Genomic DNA, 20,915 nt, shown 5'->3' with positions numbered 1-20,915 from the left:
GTGGGAAAGATGGCTTTTTTAGCCACATTTAATTGTAAAACTCTAATCATAAAAGTCACTCCTCAGAATTCTATTTTTATTTTATTTCTTTCCATTCCCTTTCAATTTTCCATGTGTGAGCAATTTCCCTGGTATAGTCTACCTTATGAGTCTCTTCAGTACTCTTCTTTTCTGGGATTTCAATTCAAACACAGTGTTTCTGCTTGAGAAGAGTTAAACACAAAAGGGAAAGGGTCACGAATTATCCTCCCTTTTCATCAAATATCAATCACGTTTATTTGTGCAATATCAGTGGTATATTAGAATTCATCATCATGTCTGAGCCATTGCCAAACTATCTTCTTTCCTTTTTGCCAGGCACATGTTTAGTCATCCCTCATTTTCTGACAATAATGTGTTCTCTAAAATTTTTTGTAATTCTTAAACTTGAATCTTATAGTGTTGCTTTAAGGCTACTTCTCTGAATTTACAAAATGCTGAATTATTTCAGCGCTGCCCCTTTTCCATTTAATATTTGCGTGTAAATATTTTTCAAGTAAACAATAATGATGATTCATTCACTTTCTCATAAACATCAAAAGTTCTCAAAGAAAAAGGACTAGTCTGACACATTCCCTTCTTTCCCAAATCTTACTTTTTCAAGTGTTCAGCTGATCCGGAGATCAGAATGCTTATTATAAATGACATATATTTTCCTGTACTGCCAAATTTCTTGATGAAGTAATCTACATGCACTGCCCACAAGTTTTCACTTCTTGGTCACATTTCACACCATTTCAATCTAACTTCCAATTCCTTCCAACCTCCTGAAAGGGCCTTCTTAAAGATCACATTCACAGCAAGTTGAATAAGTGGGCTTTTCTTTGGTCTTCAGCCCATTTAAGGGTAGTTTTTGGCACTATTTAGAGGTCTTCCACTTAAAAGTTTCTCTTCTCTTGACTTTCTTGGCAATACTCTATCCTAGTTTTACTAACCTTCCTGATTTTTTCCTCAACTTCACACACTGGATCCTCTTTCTGAAATACTGTAGGTGTTAAAATTCTATCATCAATTCAATTCTTTTATTCTCTGCCTTGTCTCTTCAAAGATCCCTTTCTCTTCTATGGTTTTAATTTCCACCTGTTTGCTGATGGTTCAAGAAGGTATTTATCACACCGACCACTACCCAGAGCTTCACGCTTATCATTATAAGCACCCCTTTGAATGTCCTACAGGCATTTAAAAATAGGTCCACAAAAACCTACTCTTTCTGCTATATTTATCTGCAAACTAAGGCTAATACCATGTTTTATAAGATTATTAAGGTAGCAGCAGCTGCGGTAACAAATAAGCCCAGAAATCTCAATGGTTTGCACAATAAAAATTTATTTCTCACTCATCTAAATTTCTGTGGTGGGGGGGCAAAGAGGCTCTGCTTTTCTCTACGCAGTCACTCAGGGACTCAGCAAAGAAGGAAAAGATTCCATCTTTAACACACCCTGGGGACCACACGCAACTGGCCAGAAATAAAAAAGGGAAAGATCTCTTTGGAGACATTGTCTGTGCGGGCCGGGTCTGTGACGGTGCACATCACTTCCACCCACACTCCCCTGGGCACAACCTGGTCACATGAGCTAATTGCAAAAGATACCAGGAAAAGTAGCTTAGCTCTATGCCCAGGAAGATACGGAGATGAGTTTAGTGAACCAGTAACCAAACTCTGCCACAGCTGTAAAGATTAAATTAATTAATACAGGACTAGCTTTTAGCCCAAAACATTGCAACACGAATGTTGGCTGTTTGTATTTGTGTTATCATGTGTTTGTTCTGTTATCTAAACTAGGATTCTAAGTGGTTCATATTTCTCTTTATGCATGCCCAATTTCTCATCAAGTCACAGTTCTTACAACGATATCAAATTTAAACCATTGTCTCCTTTTATGTCACCTTAGCTCAATAGTTCTCATCAGTATCTTAACTGTAGGAGCAACTGAGGAGTTTTAAAAAAGCACGGACACCCATAGCTCGGTCCAGATGAATTCAATCTTATCTTTCAAATATGGGAACCTTTTAGAACTTTCAGTGCAAACGTAATAGACACCCACACGTGAGACCTCCAACTCCAATCCCACCAGCTTCCTCTTTGCACACCCAGAATGATCTCAGTGAAGCACCAATCAAATTGTAACATTGCCCTTGCTTAAAAATGGCTTCTGAATCTCCATTGTCTCCAGCAAGGCATGCACATCTGAGTGGCCTGCGTCATGATCCATTGGGTGAGGGAGTGAGAGGTTTATTTCCATGTTTTATTGCATCCTATTTTAATTTAATCATTGTGTAAACTTTATAATGGTACATAATGTATTAGTACAGTAGAATAAGGCATTTTTTACACTTGAAAATTGTTAGTGTCTGCATTCTCCAATGCAGTGGCTTCCAAAATGGGGTGTAGGCACGCGAGGGGATATGCACAATGGCTCACTGGGGTGGCATTGAGGGCTCGTGTGAAAGCACATTTGGGCCTATGGACAGGAGACAAAAGTTAGCCTCTATCATCTAGCTAGTGAAATCTAACAGATAATCACACACACACACACACACACACACGTACACACACATATAGATCTGCAATCCAGAAGGGTTATGCTCAGTGAAATAGTGAACTACAAGTAAATCTACCTCATAGAGGAAAAAAGAAAAACAGCATTGCAAGCAAACTTGGAGCTGGGTGGAGGGACAACATACATCCACTTAAGTTATGTAATCACAACCCACCATGAGGAGGCATAGGATGAATCTATTCAGAGCCGCAAAAGAAAAGAGAGAAAGAGATGGAGGCAACACAATAAACTATCAAGCTGATAATTTTCCAGACTAAAAGAAAGGCATGAAATCTCAGATTCAGAATGCACTATTAGGCCCACCAATGGGATAAATAAATCCATTATAAACTTATACATAACATCATGGCCCATCACCAAAGGCGAGGGGAAGTCTTTAAAAGCATCCAGATTGAGGGCATATATGAAAAACTCACAGCTCACATCATATTTACTCACGAAAGACTGAAAGCTTGGACTCTAAGATCAGGAACAAGGCAAGGATGCTGTGTTAGTTTGCAATCTGACAGAATGCAATATATCAGAGCTGGGGAATTTAATAAATTACAGGTTTACAATTCTAAGGAAGTAAAAGTGTCCAAATTAAGGTACCAACAGGAGGTTATCTTAATTCAAGGAAGGTCCATGCATTGGGAACACCTTTGTCAGCCAGGTAGTCACGTCGTTGGCATCTGCCTCTCAAGGTTCTGACTTGCTTAACATCTCGTGACAACATCTGCTGGGCTCCGAGCACCTCCAAACACCCGTATCTCTGTTCTTCATGGGTCTGCATCTGTGTCAGCTCTGCTGTGAAGTTTCTTTCAGCTTCTGTCATTTCTCTAGGTGCGGTCATTTCAGTGAGCTCTGTCTGCTCTGAGCTCTCTCCAAAATGTTTCCTCTTTTAAACATTTAAAAAATCCTCTTTTAAAGGATTCCAGTAAACTAATCAAGACACACCAGGAATAGGTAGACTCACATCTCCATCTAATCAAAAGTTAATACCCACAATTGGATGTGTCACTTCTCCCTGGAGATAATCTAATCAAGCTTCCAACCTACCATACTAGATAGGGATTAAAAGAAACAGCTGATTAAAATATGGCTTTGAGAAAAAAAAATCCATTTACGATAGCTGCTAAAAGAATCAAACATCTAGGAATAAATGTAAGCAAGGATGTAAGAGACAGTACACAGAAAACTACAAAGACATTGTAAAAAGAATCAAATAAGACAAATGAATGGAAGAACCTTCTCCGTTCATGGATTAGAAGACTAAATACTGTTACAATATCAGTTCTACCCAAAGCAATACACAAATTCAACTCAATCCCAAACAAAACTCAGGACACATTTCAACTGGGAGGTATGAAACGAAGTGACTTGAGTGCAGGTCATAGGAGAAGGCAGACCCTCAGGCCAGGGTCCCTTAATTTAAATCATGTACTAATTACCTCAATTCCAGTACATGACTAGTTCCCCTTTCTGGGGGGAGGTGGGAGCAGTCCATGGTCCGAGAATCGAACCCGGGTCTCACACATGAAAGGCGGGCATTCTAACCACTAAGCTACCCATGCACCCTCCAGTTCCCATTTTTTAAGAGCCACTGAAGGTCATGAATTATAGGTTACTTAGAGAATAATCCTAAACATACTTAGGGATATTCTTGTATCAAAGCAATCTATAGCAGGACCATTGCTTATCCCAAGTTTTCATTGCAGAAAATTGTCAGAGAATAAAGTTTCCTCAAGTTTCTCTGCAGCTGGAGGAAAAAGTTACAGTCCTGCTATTATACTTGCTTTCTCAATATTAGCAAACTTCATCTATTGATTGTATTTAGAATTCTATACTCAGCAATTTAACACTTATTTTTATCAAACACACTTGGAACATTTATAAAAAATGATCACATACTAGGCCACAAAAGCAATCTCAAAATGCCAAATACTGTACTACACAGACTATGTTCTTGTCCAAAATGCATGTGCATTAGGAAACAATATCCAGGAGGCAATTTTAAAAGTTGTTATTGATAAAGTTAAAAATGCACTTCTGAATAAGTCATAGATCAAGATAAATTCTAACAAAACTCATCTACCTAAAACTGATCATTAAGGAGAAAACTATATAACAAAATATAGAGGCTGCAATAATATTGGTATTTAGAGGAAATTTGTAGATTTACACTTACTAGAAAACAAGAAAAGCTAATATTGGGCAGGTGTTTGTTTAGTGCACGATTTTGAGGCTAGGAGACGGTCCAAACCAAGTCTCACCCAAGCGATGCTTTCGTCCTGAAGACTGGCCCTGTGGGCTGGCTGCTGGCAACCCGGGTGCTGGGATTCTGTGTCAGGTGTCAATGCACACGACGGCCTCCCCCTTCTCTTCTGAGTTCCTTTGAACTTTGGTGTCTTGCTTCCCGCTGCTTTCTCTCTGCTTATCTGAATTTCATTCCACTGACAGAGGACTCCAGTAATAGGATTAAGACCTATATCAGTTATGATGAGCCACACCCTAACTGAAGGAACCTTATCAAAAGGCCCTACTGATAATGGGACCACACCCACAGGAATGGGTTAAGTGTAAGGGCCATAGTGGCTCAGAAGACAGAGGTCTCGCCTGCCATGCTGGAGATCCGGGTTTGATTCTGATGCCTGGCCATGCAAAAAAAAAGAGGAATGGATTAAGTTTAAGAATACACTTCTCTGGGGTACATACAGCTCCAAACTACTGCAGGAGATAATCAATGAATTCAGACTTTTTAAATTATTATTATTCCTGGAGGACACCTTTCTGCTGAGGCCAAGGTTTTGGTCTCTTCACTACAGGTGATAATGAGTAGCTGACAAGGTGGCCCATCCAGGCTCCTGCAGCTTCTTCTCCACTGGATGAAGCCATTGTCCCTTCCTTACTTCCCCAATTACCATAGGGAATTTTGGCAAGTCAGAAACATATATATTTTACCTATAGAGCTAAAATAAAAAAGTTTTTATAGGAGAAAACAGAGACAATAATAACATGCTTTGGTAAAATAGACATAGAACTACTATTAAAAAATGAGGACTAAATTGAGAGAGTGCAGGAAAAATGGAAAAGTCTTTTTGATAACCTTTAAGTATTAAATAGGAGTAACAAGGCTATTACTTCAGATCAGATCCTTGATGAGTGAAAGGATAGGATAAAAGAGGTTACTAGCTAATTTCAATATTGTCTATGGTATATGACCAATACACAATAATTTCCTCTCTCCAAGAAAGGTAAATTATTGCAAATTTTAACCCTTGCCAAGTGTGCACACATACATATGTACATGCACATATACACATCACATACATATATATAGACACACATGCATATGTATAAAATAAGAGACAGCAAGTAGACTAGACGCGACAGTCAGCATGTGTGCATGTACATGTATGTATGTATAATTCTGATATATATCTCAGAATCAAGTACGGAAAAACTGAGGCCAAGAAGTATTGATGCTATGCATAAATGCAATTGGGCTTACAGATCAGCTATCAAAATAAAATATAGCACTATGTCCAAAAAGCACTGTAAGAGACAAAAACAACAACAACAACATAGTGCTAAACACCATGACTTACAATAAAACAACAATATTTCTGCATCCAATAGCAAAGCAATAACTTTTATCAGCAGAAACTACAGGACATGCAAAGCCAATTAAACAGAAGCATATCAATAAAGGGAAAATTTTACACATCTCTTTCAAGCCAAGGCAGAGCAGTTAAAGAAAAATTTAGAAACAAGTCCTAAAAACATAATCAATAATGCATTATTGACATAAAATTTTGAACTCCAATGATATAAAATACAACTTCAAGTGCATATGAAATATTTAAGACAGCTTATTTTACAGGCCACAAAACAGCCTCAGCTGATCCAAAACAATAAAAATAATGCAAATACAAATACAATTCTGAACATAATGCAATAAAACTATAAGAAAATAACAAAAAATGTAAAAGACCCTTTCATCTGGAAATTAAAGGGAAAGAAGAAAAAGTACTTCTTTGTTCAAGAAGAAATACAAAACAAAATCACAGAATTATTTTAAAATAATAATACATATGTGAATGTATGGGAAAGCAGATTAAGTAATGAAGGAAAATTTCTAGCATTTAATATCGATTTCAATAAAAAACGAAAGAAAATGCATTAACTGATCAATTAAAAAAACTAGTAAAAACCCGACAAAGTAAAGCAAGTGAAAGCAGAAATATAAAAATATTCCTTATTATCTTAATAAAAATAAAAACAGAAACTAATGAGTTAGAAAACATACAAAGAACAACACTTATAAATACATCCAAATGCTGGTTATTTAGAAGCACAGCCACCACCAAAACAAAATAGACAAATTATTAAAATACGTAATAATAGAAAAAGGAGATAGCATAGTAAACACAAAATCACACAATTAGAAATAACAAGAGGCAAATAACCACCAAAATGAACGAAATGTAAAAAAAAAAAATCCTAAGTAATGGTTAGTACAACTTTATGGAAATAAATTTGAAAAAAGAAACAAAAACTAGATAAAATGGATACTTTTCCAGAAAAACAAAACATATTAAAATGTGTCCTGTTATAAATTCAAAATTGGTCAATTACCATAGAAGAAAGAGTGAAAGAAATAAAAGCATTCCCCCTCACACACACACACACACGCACACAAGTCACCATATTCAGATTTACAAGGGAATTCTATATAATTAAAGCTGAGGTAAATCCCAAAACTACTGAACCTACTTCAGAACTTTGAAAAAGAAGAAAAACTCTGAAATTAGTGTTATTAAGCAAGAATAATATTGATCCCAAAATTTGACAAAAATTCATTCCAAATATGTTTTATTCATAAAGTTCAAAGTGGTTTATAGTAGAGAATACATCATTTAATCCATAATATTAACAGAGCTGATGAGAAAACTGTAACTATCTAAAATGGATGCTAAAAATGGGATTTAGCAAAATTCAACACTTGTCCATGTTAACACTAAATAAATAGGATATATAATCTATACCCCAAGAACCAGTGATTTTTTTTCTTCAAGTGGGAAATGCTAGAGAGTTTCAGACCAAAGCCAGAAACAAGAAAGCCCAGTAATTCCATTACTGTTTAATATTATGTTGAAGATATTAGCCAATGAATGTCTAAGGAAAAGCATTAAAGAAATAAGGATGGAAACGGATGGAGGAGGTAAAACTTTCTCTCTTTGCAGATGATGTAATTTATATAAGAAAACCCAAAAGAATCAATGGAAAAACTACAGAAAGCAATAGAACAATTTAATAAAGTAGCAGGTTATTAAATTAACTTACAAAAACCAAGAACTGCTTGGCTGGTTTGGAGCTGAATGTACCTCAGAAAAGCATGTTCTTGAACATAATCCATTCCTGTGGGTGTGAATCCATTGCAAATAGGGCCTTTGGATAAGGTTACTTCAGTTACGTTGTGGCCCACCTCACCAAGATGGCCATAACCCTATTACTGGAGTCCTTTATAAGCAGAATGAAATTCAGAACGAGGGAAAAGGTCATGCAGGGAGGACCCAAAAGCTAAACACCAATGACCCAAAAGAGAAAGGAGAGACCAGGAGATGCTGCCATGTGCTTTGTCATGTGCCAAGATAAGGACCAAGGATTACCCGCAGCCAGCCCCAGAATGCCAGTCTTCACGGAGAAAGCATTGCCTCATGCTACCTCAATTTGGACTTTTTTCTTAACACCAAAACCTTAAGCCATTAAATGCCCATTGTTTAACCCAACCCATTTCATGGTATTTGCTCAAACAGCTCAGGAAACTAAACACCTGCCTACATTTTCAAAAATGGTTAGTGGATTCAATAGAAGAGAAGACTCCATTTTCAACCAGAGAGGCCAAAAGGGAATTAAAGCACCTAGGAATAAACATGACAAAATATTTTGAATATGTCTAATGAAATTGCTAAAACATTCCTAATAGACACACATATAGAGTTCAACTCTTGACATCGCGTGGTCTTGAAAACTCGACATCATAAAGATGTCAGCTATTCAACAGTTAACTTGTAAATTTAACTCTTTTTTTTTCTAGTGCCAGACAAATCATAAATTTTATTTTGCTAAACAAATAAGACTACCACGATCATAGTAAAAGGACTCAGGAACCAGCTTGAAAAGCTCATACTAGCCAGAGATGAAAAAATTCAAGCATCAGCAAGGGATAGAAATGGATAATCATGGATCACAATATATCAAATGCATTTCAATCCATGAGTTTATAATGAATCCAAAGCTGTGATTTATAAATATTACTTGTCCTCCTTAGAGGATGCTCCCCAACCAATTCATTGTTTAGAAAGCTGGAAACGGAAGAGATATGCGCAAGCAATTTTCTGCCTCAACTTTATGAACTGCGTTTCAGGGTAATCAAATATTTGACCACAGAAAGTTTCTCTTTAGAATATTATTCCCAAAAATGCATGAAATATTTTCTAATCCTATTTTGATAGGATTCGAAATCTGGTAAAGTTCTTCGATTATTTCTAACATCACATAAACAAAATAGGAACAATCAGACACAGGCTGTACCTCCTGATGACAGCAAACAGCAGCACCTATGAAGTGGTCTCACTATTAAACCCAAATTTGATCGAGGCTATATATCTAACCAACAATTTACAAAAAATGCAGGAATCAGAGAAGCATGTTAAACACTGCTGGGAGGCAGTCCACAAAATCCACCCTGTACCCAAACAACCCAGCTGCTTCAACAGCAAAATGCAAGAAGAAAACAAGATATAAAGGTTATGACGTGCATTAAAAGAGACAAGAGCTAAATTAACAAACTACAGCATATGAACTTATTTGGATCCTGAGTCACACAAACTATAAAAATATTTTTGAGGTAATCCAGAAATTTGAACAGACGGTATATTTTGTCATATTATGAAATTAATGTTTAATTTTTGGTATGGTAATAGGATTGTGGACATATTTTCAAAGTCACTCTTTAGATAAATACGTATCTTGAAATATTAACCATGATATGATATAATATCTGGCTATTTACTCTGAAATAATCTATGGGAATTGAAGAGCTGGGAAGTTGGGAGAGAAGCTGATAATTGTTGGGTCTAGATGCTGTTCTCTCTTCTATTGCATACATATATGTTGTAACATTTTCTAATATAAAGTTTAAAAAATAGAGGGAGAACACCTAGAGAAATTACTTGTTTTACTTTCCAAGTCTGTGGAATGAATAGAGGAATTTGTGGTTCGTGTGTATGATTAAATAACGCTTTTTCTGAAATCTCCAATCTCAACATTTCAGACCACGAGAAGTTACCGGGATTATACAAAAGTGAGCCAAGATGCATTCTCACACAAGAAAAGCCAGAAGAATTCTAGGAATTAAAGCTCCATCTGGTCCCAGCCATCCATCTTCTACCAGCCATTTCAACACTTTCTCCCTTTAACTCACTTCCCTATTTACGTGGCCCTGGCCTTTCTCCCACACCCCATTAGAGCACACACCTGCGGGAGGGTTTTCTCTGTCCATTTTAGAGTGCCCACTAACCCTCTCTATCCCAAGGCTCACAGTAGGGAAAATTAATGTGAAAATCTTAATCCATAATCGCATAATAGTCTCATATTTTTAAGCCTCTAAGTGGCATTGAAATGTTTTATTGATGCATTTTATAACACAGAAATTTCGACGCACCCCTCCTTCTGCAGAAATATTGGCAGAGCTTCAAGAAAAGAGAAGCCAAATAAGACAACTTGTTTCATTTTATCAAAAAGCAGAAAATAGATAATCTTTCTATTTCAAGTGATATTCATGGAAGAGCAGCACACCTTTCAGTGATTCAGACTGCAAAGAGGATTAGTCACCTCTTTACTGGGCTTCGGTAGTTAAAAATGTGCAAGGATAGTGCCAGCGTGGCCACTTGATTGTGGCAGGACGTGCCCTCTCTGATGTTTAATACGGCAGCTGCTCAAAGATCAGTCCGAGTTAAAAACACATTCTGCTCACCGTAGCTTTCCCTTTGAAGACGAGCATGTGAGAACAAAGGGAAGGGAGGTACTCTCTTTGTACTCACTTTGATTAATGTTGTCCTGAAATCTTTTCTGGGTATTCAGTCTCATCTTTTTGAGTCTACAGTTTGCTGTTTGTTTATATCTATCACACTAGGAGTTGCCAGATTGTCTTGAATATAGTTTTTAAGGAATTATATGACTAACAGCCTTTTTTTGTCTTTCTTTAAAAAATCAGATAAAATGTTCATTTTTATACCAGTGGTTCCTAGGACTCTGGATTTTACCATGTGCCCTATTCAAGATATTTGATTGGTAAAGCGTGAGCCATCAGAAAGAATCTTGGTGGCCCCAGATGTGCCAGGCATTAACTCATTAAAGGAACTCAGAGCTCCAGAAAAAGGAATGTGTGGCCAGAGGGGTAAGTGGGCAAATATTTGGGGAAAAAACTATTAAATAATAGTTATGGGTAGATTTCAGTATTTTCAGAGCCAATAAAGTTATATTATGCTCTGTGCACACTAGTCCCAAATTAGTAAAGTTTTAGAAACTGGAGACAAATTAGTAGAGATTGGAGACAAATATATGGTGTCAACTATTCTTTTATCTACTAAAGATGTTAGCAAAACAAAAACCTAACCACTACCTATTGTCACCAGCATTTCATAAAAGGGAAATTTAAAGCCACGTAAGTAAACAGGAAGCGATCTCAGGATAAAAAAGCAGTTATTTAATGGAATGAGTTTCCCTTTATGAAAAACTCATAAATTAATGAGCATTAATTTTATTTCTGTCATTCCTGTACTCACTCAAGAAAATTTCATCATCAACCTGCCTTATCCGCAGAGCACTCTTCACCTGATGCTTTTTTAAGTGGCCACTTTAAAAATGAAGACGTGTCTTACTCTAGAACACAATATATGGACAGAGAATTTGAACAGGTCAGTAATCAGAAGATGAATTATTTTCATCACAAGGATATTAAACATTTAGCATTGTTTGCTAAAGAAATGCCAAATACCATCCAACTTTTTTTTACTTTGTGCTCACAAACCTGGGTCAAATTAAAGATTTATATTCCCTTCCTTCTCAACCAAAACATGTTCATCCATTTGTTTTATTGTTGATTCTTTGTAATGTGTAATCAGTGTTTTCAAAAGTAGACTACAAAACAACAAGCTCTTTCAGAAATGCTGTTTCAGCACACACTGGTTGTACAAGATTAATAGTTTTACTCTGAAAAGGGTATGCAATATAAACTGATGCTCTTCAAAACAGAGTTTAGTGGAGTGGAGGGGCTGCTTTCTGTCCAACTAGATAAATTATTATAGTCTGTAGTATAATCATTTCCAAAAGCAAATGTATATATAGATTTTTCACAAGTTTAATTTAGAGTAAGTTTCCTGACATTCACAGACCCAGGTCAAATTTTCTAGGGAGACTTTCTTAATATTCTGAAGCATTGCTAAAGGATAATTTTTACGTTCATTGATTTGGAACGATATATACTTACATATGGAGATACTTGGAATTCTCATTCTTAAAGAGCACTGAATACACATAATTTAAAAAGGAATTTCATATGATACCCACAATTATATGCATGATGGCTAATCTCATGTTGCATATTAGAAGCCCATACTCTTCCTTCTTATTGAATTAGCCACACTCAGAGACTTTGTACTTTTCTTTAACTGAACTTCTTCTCTACAAGAAAACTTTAACTGAAGTGTTTTTCCCTCAGTTACCCAAATTGACCTTCTAATGCATGGATTTCATAACATAATTACTTTTCCTTCCATATCTTAAATTGACTCAGAAATGACTTGTTCGGCACCATCACTCACCACCATTTCTTTTCCTCTGAACACTTGACATGGATTTTTAAGTTGTTGTTTTTTCTCTTCCTTATCCTTTACGCGAATTTTGAACAGAAACATTCTGAAGGGAACTGTGCTAATTCTGTTATTTTTTAGTGCAGTCTGCAAGAATCCAGGAAGACACGTTTCAATAGAAGGGCTCCACCGCGCTGGAGGGCACTGCCCGTCCGACTTACTCATCCAACAGCGACTTCCACAGCTTTGGTATTTGATCCACATAAACACACAGAAGTTGGCTTTTTTAATTCTACTTTATTTGTCAGAACCGAATCATTGTTATTTTAGAGTGCATACATTAACATTTGCCTTTTCTAAAAGTTTAAAGCAAGGGCACGGTGAATGGATGTGGCTACTGACTCCACGAGCTAAACCTAAGGACAGAGATGGAGATTTGAGCATAGTCTCTGTCTCCTACCTCAGTTTTCAATGTATCTTACTGCGGTATTTTGCAGAATTATACCTTCACTGTGGGACCATCTTTCTCACTTGGAGTATCAATGATTCCTATTAGTTGTCTCCAGAATCTGATTCACCTTTATTTACTCCACCACCATAGCCACACTGCCTTCAGAAGTGAATGTCTCTAACATTTTTTTTCTTCTGTAGTCATAATCCCACCGCTTCGCTCATTGGGCTTCTTAAGATTTACACCTGCTTCAATAGAAAGGCTTCTTCCATTGAAACATAATGGAAGCATAATTTCCATTAGGTTTTTCACAAATCATTCTAGTTGTCAAGAGCAAGCTTGACTCTTTCCCGAATTCTATTCTTTTCTTTCAACATCCTTTGTTTCAACTTGATTAGAACAAATAAATGTTCTCTTGTCTGTGTATAACAACTAAATTGAATTAGACTCTCCGTGATGGTGTTATATCATGACTGGTAGCCTGTTCAGATAGAAAGCCGCCTGGCTGAGATGGTGTTCTGTAAGAGTGGCTGGAAGCTGGCCGTGTCATCCTAGATCCCAGGAGACTGGCCACAATGATCTACTAAGGTCGTTGCAGCCCACCTATCTAACCCAAGTAATATTTTAAGGTCTTCATTAATAAAACACTTTGTAATTGCACTAATGTGTGTTCGGTTTTGTTTTTAGAGGTAACTGAGTCCACATGCGGAATACAGTTAAGTAAGATTTACTCTGAAGTTCATTTGAACGTGACATATACACGAGAAATTACAAACACACTTCAGTATGATTCTGTTTGACTCTGCTTGACAGGCAGTATGCTAATCGTCAGAAAGTCAGAGAATGGACAGATATTAAGGTCCAGTTTCTCTTTTTTTTCCCTTTTTTACACTCCTGCATGAATAACTTTATTAGCTTTTAATGAAAATGAGAACTGTTCTGGGATCTTCTGACAAGATTGTTTTTAATCTTCAATGAAGCCATCTTTGGAGTTAGTTGCTACTCGCCCCATAGCTGTCATCTTGACTCCAGCTGGATATTCTTCTTGTTTTGGTCTGGACCTTAAGACTTTGAAAGTATCTTCAAGTTAAGGAAAAGTCACTTTTCCACAGTTCAATTCTCTTAAAAACTTCCATCTCCCACTGAAAGTCATAGTCCAGGAGTGAAGCAACCACAGCTAGAACTCAGGGTCAATTGGAGAGTCATTATGGACACTCACTGGTCCATCTTATTGATCACCACAAGCCTGACAATGCCTAGTCGTGGAAAGGTGGCCTCTCTGTGCACACGTGTAATTTTTTTTTAAGTGGGCAATATGAAGGGGGCTGAGTCTTGAGAACCAAAATCAGTATAATGAAAACAAAAATAATGAAGATGGAGCACTAGAATTCAAAATATCAGATGTTTTTAAAAGATAGGATGCCAGTTTTCAATTCCATTTTGAACACATTACAAAAGAACAATTTTTAAAGATAAAGGATAAAATAAAGCAAAAAAAAAAAACCAATATCAAAACCATTGAATGATTTCTCTGTGTTCTTTCTTGATATATTTTGATCACATCTTCTTCCTTCATTCCTAGTTCATTTGGACTCTAATTATCAGCAATTATCTGACCTTCAAAGAGAACCATGAGTGAATTCACTGGAACTCCCTGTCTTTAAAGTCTTTGAATTTCTTGAAACGTGTTTTCATTTTCACCTTGAAATGAATCTCACTGCCATCCTGTCCAATGACTTCTAGTGTAATGTGTCCCACTTCTTTCAGTAGAAGTTTTTGCCACTGATAGTCCATGCTTTGGGGACAGTTTTCCCCCCACAGGGCCCAGAACGGTGCCAGACATGGTGACGTGGCTTCACCCTGGAGTCTGCACACAGCAGGGCCTCAGGCCGAATTGAAGGACCCTTTTCAACTGTACCTTTTCTTTGGCTTGATGGTTTTTGCATTTTACTGACCAATTTCTGTTGGTCCGGTCTGCACCAAAGTTCCCCTTCTTCGTATTTAAGAATCTGGTTTCTATTTAATGGAAATGATGCCCCTACCGTGTAATCCATGTAGGTTTACTTTGGAGAACAAGCGTCTTACAGCGTGTCAGGCACTGAGCCAGTTAGTTCTCTCATGCATAACATTTTTTAATCATCCTAATAACCCTAAAAGGTAGGTGTTATGTGTCCCATTTTAGAGATAAGAAAAATAAGGCCTATCCTCCAGTGAGTGATGTATTCAGGATTCAGATTAAGATGGGTTTGACTCCAAAGCCTTCACTGTACCTCACTCCTCCCAATGTGGATGCTGAGTTTTTATCGAAGACGTTTGCTTCTTCCAATAAGGTCTTGTTATTAATTACCTTAGAATTGAGCTAGTTTTGTAGTTCTACTCTTTCATTTGAATGTCCTTATGCTTTAATTGATTTAAGTAATTAATATGCTGCCCATTTCTTCTATATGCAATGTTGTAAGTCCTCATTTGCTGTGTGCACATGTGCTTGTGCTTGTGTGTGTGTGTGTGTGCGCGCGTGCATGACTGAGAGAGAAAGAGTAAAGATTCAAACTTAATAAATGGCATATTGGATCAAGTTCCCCAAAGCAAAACCTGAGAAAAGGGCATGTGTGCAGGCAATGTATTAAGGAAGTGTTCTCAAGAATAAACCAAGAAGTGAATGAGGAAAGCAGGACAAGTAAGGGCAAGAAGCCAAACAAGGGTGTGAAGTTCCAGACTCAGTCCTAACCTCAGCCTTTGTGTCGGCCACCTGCTGGAAGAGAAAGATCCAGAGTATAAATCACACAATGCAGTTTACCCCAACTAATGGCAAAGGAACGAAGCTCTAATCAGTCATTGGTTGTGAGCCACTCCAGGAGGATATAAACTCCAAGGCACTTCCAGTCAGTATGAATTGTCAAAGTAGCTCTAATAGCCAGAGAGCAATTCTCTAAGAGAGTCTTTGATGCAAACCATTAGAAAAAAAAGAGTCCACATGGCTGGGACTGGGACAGTAAAAGGATTTGAGAAGATCTGAGCAGAGCACAAATAATTGTTGAAAAGATAATGGGAACTAGAGTTGCAAAGTCAAAAAGGAAAAAGCTGTGAAATTCTGACCATAAGAATTTGCTTTTAAATGTGTATTAGAAACACCCACAGCAGTGCCCATTACAGATGGTTTGTTTACAAAGCATATGTTAGTTGATAAGTGATACTTCATCTGTCTGGAAAGGATCTGAGAGTGCTACAATAAAAGATATCCATAGAGTATGAGTGCTAAAACAGAAACATGACATTGAAAGCTGTGTGCATACTGGGAAATGCAGACTTGGAAAGTACCTACACTCCAGACTTGCAGGAAGACGGCTGACTAGAGCAGCTCAAGATTAGCCCTGCTCCATGGAAAAGTTAGAGAAGGGTCAGGAGGGCAACTGAGGTGGTGATTCGGGAGTGTGGCTGACCTGGGAGAGCCTTCTGCACCACAAGGGGCAGCCTTAGTTGCAAAGGCCGAGGAACTGAGAGGCAGAAAGCTGGAGCTTGGCGCAGAGACGTAGAGCCTGCAGGAGTGCATGGACGGGAGGCCGGGATTAGGAAGTCAACCAGGCCACATTCCTTGGGTGCTCTAGCCTCACCAGTGCAGCCCTGTGACTGGTGACTCACCCCACACCCCATGTACCTGCACCCCCCTCACCCACTCCCATTCCTCATGCTCCAGAAGCCCCCACCCAACCAGCCCCCAGTGCACACACCTGCCCCACACCCCCACCCAAAACGCAGCCCAACCCACCTCTCCTGTACCCCTCCTGAGCACTACCTCCCCTCCCTGTTCACTGCAGGCTGTTGCCAGTGCATAAAGATTGAGGGCACTGACCTCCATAAATAGGCTACCCCCACCCCCCCACCCATATGTCGTGCAGCCTCACCCCTCCCTCCCTGGGCTCAGTGCGCCTGCTTACGGCACTCCCAGGCCCACGCATGTGCACAGGCCCCCATCACATCATTCAGCTCTGGGAACCGCACTTTACAGCTGTCCTAGAACTGCACATGTGCACGGCCCTCAGCCTCACTTCCCAGCTCCGAGAAAGTGCTGACCTGCATAGCTGGTCACATTTGTCCCCAATCCATAAAGGCATAACACCAACCTGCTACCACAGCTCTACACATGTGCACAAAAGTCCCTGTGCCTTAGACCAGTGCACACCATGGTTACATCCCCCAGACCGGTGCACCCACACAGCTACATCCTCCCTGACCACTGGCCCCCCATGTTCACAAGCATCAACGTAACATCCCCAACCTGCGCCCATACCTGCACTGAAGCAAATCACTGCACTGAGTGCCCCACCCCATACCCTGCTCCCTGCTGTGCAACCATCCCACAAACACAAGGCCTTAGGCTGTTGAAAGAAATCAACTCCCAAAGTAAATCAATCAAGATATTTACATGCTACAAAGACAGCAGAAGATCACTAAGCATATCACAATTTAGACAGATATAGCCTTGCCTAATGACAAAATTAGAACAGCAGAGGAGACACAGATGTTGGAATAACTAATCAAAGATGTTCATACAACTCTACTTAATAAAATAAGTGGGATAGCAAATGACATAAAGGAGATCAAGAAGACAGTAGAAGAGTACAAACAGGAATTTGAAAGAATAAATAGAAAAATAGAGGAAATCACAGAGATTAAAGACTCTGTTGACCAAATAAAAAACATGCTAGAGGCACAACAACACCAGATTTGAAGAGACAGAAGAAAGAATAAGTGATATAGAGGACAGGATAACTGACTTCTAAGACTCAAAACAGCAAATGGCAAAAAAGATGGAAAAACTTGAATAGGAACTCAGGGAAATGATAGACAAAACAAAGCACACAAATATAAGAATCATTGGTTTCCCAGAAGGAGAAGAAAGGAGTAAAGGGCTAGGGAGAGTAGTTGAGGATATAATGGAGGAAAACTTCCCAAACCTCATAAAGTCTATAAATATAAAAGTCAGAGAAGCCCAAAGACCTCCAAACAGAATAAATCAAAATACACCTTCCCCAAGGCACACACTAATCAGTCTGGCAAATGTTGAAGAGAAGCAGAAAATCCTGAAAGAAGCAAGAGAAAAACAATCTACTACATACAAGGGAAACCAAATAAGACCAAGTTCAGACTACTCAATTAGCACCCTGGAGGCGAGAAGGCGGTGGTATGAGATATTCAAGATCCTGAAAGGGAAAGACTTCCAGCCAAGAATCCTGTACCCAGACAAATTGTTCTTCAGAATTGAGGGAGAGATTGAAGTTTTCAAAGACAAAGAAGTCCTGAAAGAATTTGTCAACAGGAGACCAAACCTACAAGAAATACTAAAAGGAGTTCTTCTGGCTGAAAAAAAAAAAAAAAAAAGACAGGATAGGGAGGTCTGTAGGAGGGCACAGAACTGAAGAGTACCACTAAGGGTAATTTAAAGAATATAAAGAGAAAGAGGGAAAACAATATATAGATCTGACAAATACGATTAAAAAGAAAAGATGGTGTTTGTTTCCCAGTGCCTGTCCATGCAAAAATAAATAAATAAATAAGATGTACATTTAAGAAACACCTTTTCAGTAATAACTTTGAATGTTAATGGACTAAACTTACCAGTTAAAAGATACAGATTGGCAGAATGGATTAAGAAACATAATCCAGCTATATGCTGCTTACAAGAGACTTGTCTTAGACACAAGGAAACAAATAGACTGAAAGTGAAAGGATGGAAAAAAGATTTTCCACACAAGTTGTAATCAAAAGAAAGCAGGAGTAGCTATACTATATCAGACAAAATAGACTTTAAATGTAAAGATATCAAAAGAGACAAAGAGGGCAGGCCACGGTGGCTCAACAGGCAGGAATGCTTGCCTGTGATGCCAGAGGACTCGGGTTTGATTCCCAGTGCCTGCCCAGGTAAAAAAAATAAGTAAATAAAAATTAAAAAAAGAGACAAAGAAGGACACTATATACTAATTGAAGGGTCAATTCACCAAGAAAATATAACAATCATAAATGTTTATGCACCCAATCAAGAAGCTCCAAGGTACATGAAACAGACATTGGCAAAACTGAAGGGAGCGATAGATGTTTCAACAATAACAGTAGGAGACTTCAATATATGACTCTGCTCTATAGATAGAACAACCAGACAGAAGATCAACAAGGAAATGGAGAAGTTAAATAACTTGATAAATGAATTAGATCCTTACAGACATATATGTGTCATTGCACCCCAAAGCACAAGGATATAAATTCTTCTCTACTGTTCATGGAACATTCTCCAGGATAGATCATATGCTGGGGCACAAAACAGGTTCTTATAAATTAAAAAACACTGAAATTATTCAAAGCACTTTCTCTTATCACGATGGGAGGAAGCTGGATCTCAATAACCACCAAAGAATGAGAACATTCACAAACATATGGAGATTAAATAACACACTCTTAAACAACCAGTGGGTCAAAGAAGAACGTGCTAGAGAAATCAATAGCTATCTGGAGATTAATGAAAATGAGAATACAACTTATCAGAGCTTATGGGATGTGACAAAGGCTGTGCTGAGAGAAAAGCTCATTGTCTTAAATTCCTATATTAAAAAACAAGAAAGAGCAAAAACAGCACACCTGGAGGAACTTGAGAAAGAACAGCAAATTAACCCCAAAGCAAATAAAAGCAAAAAAATAACAAAGATGAAAACAGAGATAAATGAATGGAAGAAAAACAGAAAGAATCAATAAAACCAAAAGTTGGTTCTTTGGCTCTTTCTCCCCCGGACCGCCGCGCGGCGCACGCGCCCCGCAGCAGCCGAGCCGCCCGACCTCCCTACCCCCTCTCTTTCTCCCCCGGACCGCCGCGCGGCGCACGCGCCCCGCAGCAGCCGAGCCGCCCGACCTCCCTACCCCCTCTCTTTCTCCCCCGGACCGCCGCGCGGCGCACGCGCCCCGCAGCAGCCGAGCCGCCCGACCTCCCTACCCCCTCTCTTTCTCCCCCGGACCGCCGCGCGGCGCACGCGCCCCGCAGCAGCCGAGCCGCCCGACCTCCCTACCCCCTCTCTTTCTCCCCCGGACCGCCGCGCGGCGCACGCGCCCCGCAGCAGCCGAGCCGCCCGACCTCCCAACCCCCTCTCTTTCTCCCCCGGACCGCCGCGCGGCGCACGCGCCCCGCAGCAGCCGAGCCGCCCGACCTCCCTACCCCCCTCTCTTTCTCCCCCGGACCGCCGCGCGGCGCACGCGCCCCGCAGCAGCCGAGCCGCCCGACCTCCCTACCCCCTCTCTTTCTCCCCCGGACCGCCGCGCGGCGCACGCGCCCCGCAGCAGCCGAGCCGCCCGACCTCCCTACCCCCTCTCTCCCCCTCCTCCCCCTCCTGCTCCGGCTGCTCTCCAACCAACACGGTGCCCTCTTTCCCCGCCTTCACCGTGCTCCTCCGCCACCAGCCTCGACAGCCTTGCCGCCCTCACCTTTCCTCCTCCAGAACAACTACTGGGGGAGTGGAGATAATACAGAGCAGCTCCCGGAGCCACGAGGGAGATCAAAGGGACAGCGTACCCCATCCTGGAACGGCTGACTATCTGGGAGAACCAGCTCCGGTGAGATCACCAAGGGGCACGGGCTTTCCTGGGTGGGACAGCAAGCGACCGGAGTCCCTCCCTTCCACCTTCCCAGGCCAGCTGGTAGAATTGGACAGGCGGTCCCCTTAGGCCGCGGCGGCTGGTGCCCCCACCACACGAGGCCCCCCGGAACAACTGAGTTAGTTGGGTCGGAAATCCCCAGACTGCGGAGAACAGTGACCGGGGGATCCCTTCCAAACACGTGACTCCCCCGTCGGCTGGGAGCAGTGCACTCTCCCGGGCTGCGACAGCTGGCGCCCTCCCGCCACGCTTGGTGCCCCGGGTCGACTAGCTAATTTGGCCGGACGCTCTCCTGTGCTGCGACAGCCGGCGACCCTCCCCGCGTTTGGAACCCCGGGCCGGCTGGCATTCTTCCAAGACGCTTCGGTTGCC

The sequence above is a fragment of the Tamandua tetradactyla genome, chromosome 17 (genome assembly GCF_023851605.1).
Source record: "Tamandua tetradactyla isolate mTamTet1 chromosome 17, mTamTet1.pri, whole genome shotgun sequence".
Taxonomy (NCBI): Eukaryota; Metazoa; Chordata; class Mammalia; order Pilosa; family Myrmecophagidae; genus Tamandua; species Tamandua tetradactyla.
This window is presented reverse-complemented; position numbering follows the sequence as displayed.